The following is a 9,323-nucleotide window of genomic DNA, read 5'->3' as shown; positions in this document are numbered from 1 at the left end:
ACACAAAGTGAAAATGGTTCCTGCTCACAAGGAACACACAGTCCATCAGAAGAACCATTTTTCCTAAGCCTGGGTTATAGAACAAGAAAATTTGGTTAAGGACCTCCATTGTTCCCCTTCTTCAAGCTACGTGTGACTTCTGTAGGAATATCTGACCCAATGCATTATATAATTATACAAATTGAGCCTAATACAAAATTTGGTGTGAACCCCATTCTCCCTTTGCTTTAGGCCTAGACTCTCAGTGTTATAAGTGATAGAAACTCAAACTAGCTTGAGCCAAAAGGCAATGTATTGGCTGGATCAGCTGGGAAGTCAGGGGGTACACTGTCTTCAGGCATAGGTATATCTTGAGTCTCAATATTTTTTATGAGTATTTTTTAGAGATTTTATTTATTTATTTTGACAGAGAGAAAGACAGCAAGAGAGGGAACACAAGCAGGGGGAGTGAGAGAGGGAGAATCGGCTTCCCACTGAACAGAGAGCCCAATGTGGGGCTCGATTCCAGGACCCTGAGATCATGACCTGAGCTGAAGGCAGACGCTTAGCAACTGAGCCACCCAGGCACCCCCTGAGTCTCAATGATATTATCAGGATTTTGTCTATCTTCATTTCTCCCATCTAATTCTTTTGGGTTTGCTTTACTCTTAGGCCTTTCCATATGAGAGAAAAAAATGGCTCCCAATGGGTCTTGGCTTACCCAGTGCTTTTGTCTCATGACCCTAGCAAAGAAGATCCTGTTTCTTTCCCAATATTCATATTTAAAAGTTTCATGGAGACAATTAGGGCCTGCTAAGTTTGTGTACTTAACCCTGAAACAATCATGTGGCCAAGGGGATAGGAAACGCTAGCAGGGCTGAATCACATGCTCATCACTGGCTGAGCGGGGTAAAACCCATCCCTAGTGAAACAGGGGCACTGTCACTAGAAGCAAAATAGCCACGGTAGCCTGGGACACTAAAACCAAGCACAGTCCTATATAGATCCCCAGGCTACAACAACAAGTATTTTCCTCTTTTTTCTAGGAGTAGGGAAGTTGATGTCTCTGAGCAAAATGAGATTCTTAGGTGGAGGGCAGATGTTTGTTTGTTTGGACTTACCAAAGATAAAAACGACACTCTCAAGTCATAGTTTCTGGAGCTCTGGATGTTACTCTAGGGGCTTCTGTAGATGCCCCAGTTAGCTGGGTCTTGTACCTTCTCTGACTGGTAGGCACTACAGGGGTGAATGTGATGTCTAGATTTTTCCTAATAAGGCCACCATGTCTGGAGTCATGGGAGTTTTTCCCCAGCCAGGGAAGGAAGAAGAGGGAGCAATAAGACTTTCATTCTTGGGCACATTCCTGAAAGCAGGAATTGCCCTCTCTTGTCTGCCACTGAGTCAGGTGCAAGGACACCTTCCCCAACCCTGTAAAATGTTGGGACACAGAAGGAGGAATTGGAAGTTGGTTCCCTGCCTTGGCTGCTAACTGATAGAAGGCACCTAACTGATAGAAGCTTGGCTAAGGCTATCTGCACATAGCCTGTGCATCTTCATCTGGAGGCTGCTGGTAGGGAAACTTCAGAGCTTCCGCCTCTGAGTGGTGTGTTGGCTGCTGTAGGAGGCTGGTTTCGCCCTTGACCTAGCCCATAGCAAGCAGTATGGGAGCCTCTTCAACTCCAGGATAGGCAAAGCAAAGCCTCTCCCTGTATTCCTTGCCATATGCCATTAACCTAAGCCTCTTTGTGCTTTTTAGGTCAGTGGCTGCCGTAAAACCTGGGCCTGTCCATTTTCAGACCACAGCCTCTTCCATGATTGGTGAGCAGCATACATATTCTGTCAGTCTCGAACTGGCCTTTTTGCCCCATTCCTAGTCTGTGTGTGGCTCTCCCAGCTACATGTGATCGCACATCCTCTTGGCAATTCCAGGTTTGAAGGAAACACTGCTCGAATCCTGTAGATTCAGCTTCTTTTCTTTCCCCACCTTCCTTTCCCTCTTAGCCTATAATTAGCCACTTTTCTTCTTAGTTTTGAAGTCTGCTTATTTGAAATTCATCAGTGAGTTAGTCCTCTGGGAGTTACTCTCAATTACAAATTGAAGACTAATTGTGCCACAATCACTGTTGCTGTAAGACGCCTCCACTGTAATCGCTTCCTAAATTAACTCTCGCCTCTTATTTAACACAAAGTTAAGTCTTTTAAGATGAGCTGTGATTTGTAGTAGGAAACGCAGCAGCTGGTGAACTGTGGAACCACAATTACATTGTTTTAAAAATTCCTTTTCCTTTATATTGAAATTCTGGATTATTTTTAAAATCTAAAAGTAAAATCTGCTTAATGGAAACAGCATATGTTTTGCTTTTACTGTAAACGTTTTATCATATGAAATTGAAATTTTTCCTGATTGTTGCCAGTCTTGTCCTGAAAAACAGTTTCTGGAAAACTTAAATCACACACTGCACACACACTATTTTTTATATTGCCTTCATGTATTTTCTCACTCGGTATGCATTTTTTTATTTGGGGAGGCCAGGTGGGGGAGGGAGAGGTTCAGCTACTGATCAGAGAGGGTTGCATGATCTCCTATTCTTTGAGCTTCTATCCAACCATTGCCACTCTGACAATCAGGTGACAAGCAGCAAGCTGGAGAGAGCTCATTGTAAATGCACTTGGGAGAGGGGAGATATAAAGGTAGTGCGCACAAGAGGAGATGAGGCAGTGGCTCTAACCAAGAGGCCACAATGAAATGAAGAGGGGCTGTTAGTGCAGACGACATCCCAAATGGTTGAGCAAGGATCAGGCCCCGTGCGGATGTTACCTTTAGGACACTTCCATCAAGGAGTTGAAGAGGTGACTTCTATAAGTTTGACCCGAGCTTGAGCTGAAATTCAGACTTTGAATTAAGAATACACTTTTTTATTTTATGGCAAAATATGGCATGTGATTTTAAATATAAATTAAAAATTTACTCAAAAGACTTCATAAAAAGGTCTTTTGGCCTTAACCACGTGATGATGATATAAAAAGTTTCCAGTGGCTTTCCCCAAAGGACAGGCAGGGGCTAAGCTCACTCGGTTTGCTGTTTCTGCCAATGTTGCAAGGACGTACTGTTCTGCTTCGATCCTCTGGTTGGGGCACAGGCAACAGCTCAAGACTGTCTGGCCTTGAAGACAGTTACCAGATGCCCAGGGAAATCCAAAAGGACATAGCAAAAGAAATGCAGGAAACATAAAACCATCAAACTTCTCAGGGCAGGTCTAGCCAAGCGCCCACCCACGCTCTCTCCCCTGGAACCCTGCTGAGATCCCCCTGGCTCCCCATGGGCCTCTTCCTCGCGGGCACCATCTTACGTGCTGCCACTGCAGAGTCATCTCCTGGGTATTCTGGCCTCTTCTTTGCTGAGCTCCAAAGCCCGAACTTCAACATGTCAGCTCACTTGGTGCCAGATCTTCCTCTGAGGGACTCTTCTCATCCACAGCAATTGGAACTCTGTAACGACAGGCAAAGAATCGTCTGATGTTCCCAGCTCAGATGATTATCTATGGACTCCTCCCTGAGAATCTTGATTCAGGTTAGATGCTTCCCATCCTCCACCCCAGACAGAAAATTATTCAGAGTTAGAAATAGAAGGGTGATTTACTTGAGCTGCCAACACACTAGGATCTGACCCTGGCCCTGAAAGGAATGTGACTAATATGGATTTGCCAAATGATAACCCAGAACTTCTCTCATCTGTCTGCTGACTACCTCTGGCAGCAGTGGCAAATGTCTTTGCCCATTTATTTTCCCAAATCATACCACTCATTGTTGGTAAACCATTTGGAAACTATAGAAAAATAGAAGGAAGTGGGAAAACTCACCCATAGTTTCATACATAGAAATAAATACTGTTAACATTTTGGTCTGTTGATTTCCAGTCTTTTTCCTGTAACATACTAAAGACTGCATTACTTATGTAATTTTAATTCAACATTGTAACGCACATATTTCCTCCTGCTTATATACATTTGCAAAATATTTAATGTAAATATGTTATATTTATACAATATAATTAACATATATTAATAACATATTTATCTATTACATATAATAATTATATACAAATATATAAGTATTTGTAAAAAACAAATATAAGTTTGTAAATATACTTAATGTATCGTGGATCACTACATCAAAAACTAATGATGTATGGTGACTAACGTAATAAAATTAAATTAAAAAAACAAAAAACAAAAAAATATACTTAATGTAGTTGTAAATACATTTAATGAATGCATGATATTTCATTGGATATATGATAGTTTACCTAACCTAAATGAGACAAAATAAAGGATTCCATTTCCAATTTTCCCTTTATTATTAATACTGTAACTAACACCTGTGTACATGAACACTTTTTAGGTATTTAGGCTCATTCCTTTGTAGTAGGTTCCAGTAAAGGGGGATAATTGGGTCAAAGGTTATAAACCTTTTTAAGACTTCTCGATGCTCATTGTCAGAGTTCCCTGGACTTTTTAAAGGACATTAGGAAAATGTTTTGTGACAGTTATAGAGGTTCTTACTGATTGAAGGGAAAGGATTTGCCCCTTAGCTGATTTAAAACAAAAGAGAATTAAAATTTTTTATGTGCTGAAAAATGGCTTACTAGTGAGTGACCTGCATGCAGAAGTATAGCCTGCTTCCTTCATTCTTGAAGGCAAATTAACATCTAACCAATCTACCAAGGACGGGCTTGTATGATTTCAAGATTTCCCCAGAGCTATCTTCCAAATGTTAAAAACAGTGATTTTTAAAATTTATGTCAGTGTACATTAATGACACTTTTTTTTTGTTAGCTCACCTAGATAACTGGAGAACAGCCTTATGCAAAAACAGTCCTTTTAATATATATATTATATAATGTGTATAATTTATAATGTATGTTTATTGTAAAGAATACATACACAAACTCAAATGAACTGAATGAAAATGCCTATCATATGTCTTTGATAAAGCAGACTTAATTTCTCCCTTTTCAACACACACACAATTTTCAGTTGCGTTTCCTTTAGAGAGGATAGGTGAAGTTGCCTGCTGTTACTGGAGAAATAAAGGCTCTTCTCCCCTTTGTAATGTTATGCCGTGATGAATGGAAGCATCAGAATTTGCTAACAAATGACTATACCTGCTGCTTGGTGCTATTTCCCCCTCCTTCTGCCTCCCAGACATCTCTTCCTATCCAAAGCCATGCGAATTCCCAGTTCAAAGAATCTTTGTTAGATGGACAATTTGTTCCCAAGAGCGTCAGAAACAACCATAAAAAGAGACTCACACTTCATGTGCAGTGGCATCATGCCAGTCTGAAACCACAAACATTGCTTTTGAGAATGCTTGCCAGTGTGAACAGGAGGGCTGTGGAGGTAAAGGAGACCATGGTTTAATGCCTAGCACAAGGTGTCCTAATGTTCCATGAGGTGTACTCAGTGCCCACTTGGTAGTTTGTATCTCTGTTAAGAGCAGACTGGTGGAAACTCCAAGGGAAGCAAACATACTAAAATATTGTAATCAGGCTCCTAGGGCACAGTTTTTTCCTGGCTCAGCAATTAGAGATTTCCCCCTGGAAAGGTTATTAGTATGAAAGTCTTCACATCAAAAATATTGTACTAGAACAGGCAGGGGTTACATATAGATCTATAGTCAGTCCAGAAATGTGGGTGTATCCATCTGTGTGTGAATGTTTTTGCGCACACTCACATATACCATAAATTGCATGTATACCTCAAACATATGCATTAGAGAGCAACGCTGTTTGTCCCACCTGTCTGTGCACGCAAGCACAGGAAATGGCTCGTTCCCAGGTTAGATATCTCTGAAGGCTCTTGTTAGCTTGGGACCTGATCATATGCAGAAATAGGCTTTTCACCGAGCAGAGGGCTAATTCATTCATCTTGATTGATAATTAGAACCGACAAAGAACAGATCAACACAAATCGGGAGGGCAAAAACATCTGGGACTCAGTTTAATGAGAATACCCCAAAACCTCTTTAGTGATAATTGCATTGCAAGCACCAAATAGCTTTCACAGTTGTTTTTTCGAATGATACAAATTAGCACCCAAGATTTGAAAAGTATACTGACTGTAAAAACATAGGGGAATTTAGCAGGGCCCTGGGTAGCTTGGCCAAACATGTGTATTGACCTGGATATTCTCTGGCATATAATTTTTGGGACTTTTTGCAGCAAAAAAAAAGTTAGGACTCTGGAATCCTACTGCTATTTGCACTTGGAACTCCCAGGTGGGCAGTTCCTTCCATGAGGCAGTTTTCTCCTTTCTCCACAGAATCCTTTACCAATTTCACACAAATACCCTGAGAATGTTTTAATATCCAAGATGCTTAAAGTCTGCAGTTTACATCTTTTTCTTTCTTAGGAAATATAGATAGCATACAATCTGAAGGTGTTATGGGTACTTAGTTATACCTAAAAAGTTTAGGAAAGCTGTATAAGATGTAACAATTGCACATCTTATTAGATCTAAACATACCTAGTGAAACAATAAGAGATTTTCAAAGCAGTCGGCTCTGGTTTTGGTTTATTTCCTCCTTCAGGTACCCCTGCCTAGGTCCAGCAAGAAGTCAGGAGTGAGTGCTTATTATACCAATCCTACAAAAGGAAATTCCAGACACATATCCAAAGCTGGAGCAGAAAGCCTTCATTAAAAAGAAGAAGAAGAGGAAGAGGAAGAAGAAAGAAGGAGAAGAAGGAGAAGAAGAAGAAGAAAAGTCATCAAATGTGGAGTGGTGAAGGAAAAATGCCTTGCTCACTCCGTAAATGCTCTTCCCTCCTTCTGCTTAGCTCTTTCCTCCTTCAAGACTTTCCTGGCCGCTGCCCAGGAAATATAGATATTCCAACATACATAGCATTTGCTTGCACTGCTTCTTAGCACTTAGCCTACTTTTCCTCCACTTACTGATTTCTGCCTCCTAAGCTTAGACGATGCCCGGTACATGTGTGTTAATGGAACCTCTTTAATGGAATCGCTGTCCCTTGTACAAAGCATTTCCATAGGCAGGTTTCTCATGTGAGAATGCCCCAAAGTCATCAATGCAATGTCCCAAGGTCAGCAAGGCACATTCTGCGAACACATTTTACAGAAAAGATGTTGCAGCTCAGAGAGATTGAATGACCTCCCCAGAGTCATGCACCCACTAAGAGGCAGTAAGAATTTCCAAACAAGCTTCCGTGGCTGCTGAAATGGTACAGGTTAAATCAGACTCATTTTTTTTAAATGCTCTATTTTATCTTTTGGTATTCTCTAGCAATATTAGTGGAACAATTTGAAATGAATACATTTTAGACTTCTCATCTTTTACCTGTGGGGAATTTGTAGAAAATTAAGCGCTTATTGAAATATAGTTATCAAGCCCCATTGGTGATAGTTCTAGCTGCCTTGTCAGGGATAATGGGAAATGAGTAATAATACCCAACTGTATATCTGCAAAACCTTCCAGAAGAGATTTGGGGGCTCAGAGTCATTCTACAGAAGAATACAAATGGAAGAATTGCACTTTGATTTTCAACCAATTCCCCTTCCCACAACTACAGTATTTTTGCTTCAAATGAAACCAAGTTCAAGTAAAAATAATTTAGAACAATATTCAGTAGGGAAAATGTCACCAAAAGGGTTTAAGTGAACATAAGGCAGCCAGAGGTAGAGGGGTACCAACTCTGCCCTGAAGACTCTTAAAGATGCACTAAGTACCTCATGCTTGTATATAAGTCTCCGATCTTTTTTTCTTTTTCTTTAACACTGGCTGAGCCCCCATATCTAATTCCTTGTTGGCCCTGTGCCTTTTGGATCTAGTATGTGAAGTGACTGCGTAAGCAAAGAGCAATGATTATGAAATTGATATGAAATTGTAAATGACAGGTTATAAAATGGACTTTGAAGTGGCAGAGTTGGAAATGTGTCTCTACTAACTCTCAGTAGCTACCTATCCCATAATAACTGGAATAGGGGTGGGGAAACAGTGGCCCAATCTGATTGCCACCTGTTTTTGTACAGCCTGTGAATTCAGAATGCTTTTCACCTTCTTAAATGTTTGAAAAAAAATCAAAAGAAGAATATTTCATGATATGCACAAATGATATGAAATTCAAATTTTAGAGACCATAAAAAGTTTTATTGGAATACAACCATACCCATCATTCATTTCCATATTGATTCTGACTGCTTTCCTGCAAAGCCTAAAATATTTACTCTCTGACTCAGTACAGAAAAAGCTTGAGCTGGAAGAAAGCATTGCTGAGGCAATATGAAGTGTTATAGGCCCAATAAATGTATGCTTTACAGACAAATTCAACACTGTGTTTGGAATAAAAAAGACCACACCCTTTTTCTAAACTGATGCACAGATTTTTAAAGTGTGAATGACAGCTAATAGGACATTCACTCACAGGCTGCTTCCGCTCCTGTCCCTAGCCTCTGTCTCAGCATCCAGTGCATTGTAAAAATTGTAACTAGGTGGCCCTGTTCATTGTCTTCTGCATTCTTAACAATTTGATCAATTATTTATAGCACCACTCTTCCCCAAATGGTTTTTAATCCAGTTTAAACATGTGTTAGTAGCACAACTAACTGAATCCCAAAGTGTTCACATAATACTAATTAAATTTTAAAAAAATCAAGCAAAGGTGTGGAAAATTCCAAAGCGGTAGCATTAATAGTGGCTCAGTAATGAGAAACAATCTGGGAAAATACAGTCTATAAACAATTACCTTCCTACCTAATCCCTCCCTCATTTACAATGTACTAGGCAGAGATTTTAAATGGGAAGATTGTCTTATTCTATAGGGAATCTACCCGAGGTTAGCACTTTGAATGAATTCACTTGGGGGTATTTAAAGGGAATTTTTATCTCGTTGAACTTGTATTAAAAAAACTACTAAAAAGTGAAGAAGTATTTTGCATCACATGGTATCTTTTGAATTCCATATTGTTAAAATAAGTAGACATGTTTGCTTAAAAAACTCAATTACTGTATTAAAATTTGTTTCAGGGAAGGTTTAAAATACCCTTTAGTGGGCAAGGCTTGACATATTAAAAAAAACATGAAATTCAAATGTGAACACCTCTGAACATTAGAGTTATTTGAGCCAGCTCATTTAGAAAGAGATATGGAAAGAATTTGTCTTATAAACACAATCACCGTATGGTAATTGTGATATCTATTAGAATTAGCTGGGGGGAAGGGGCGAGGTCTCTCATAGCTTAGTCAATACTGTAATTACAATAGTACATTTCTAAAACATTCACCAGACCCTCTGAGGGCCTCTGTCTTGAAAACTTGCAACGGCTCTATTC

Source organism: Callorhinus ursinus, unplaced genomic scaffold (genome assembly GCF_003265705.2).
Source record: "Callorhinus ursinus isolate GAN/ISIS: 27379988/994484 unplaced genomic scaffold, GSC_fseal_2.0 scaffold25, whole genome shotgun sequence".
Taxonomy (NCBI): domain Eukaryota; kingdom Metazoa; phylum Chordata; class Mammalia; order Carnivora; family Otariidae; genus Callorhinus; species Callorhinus ursinus.
Note: the sequence above shows the minus strand (reverse complement) of the source record.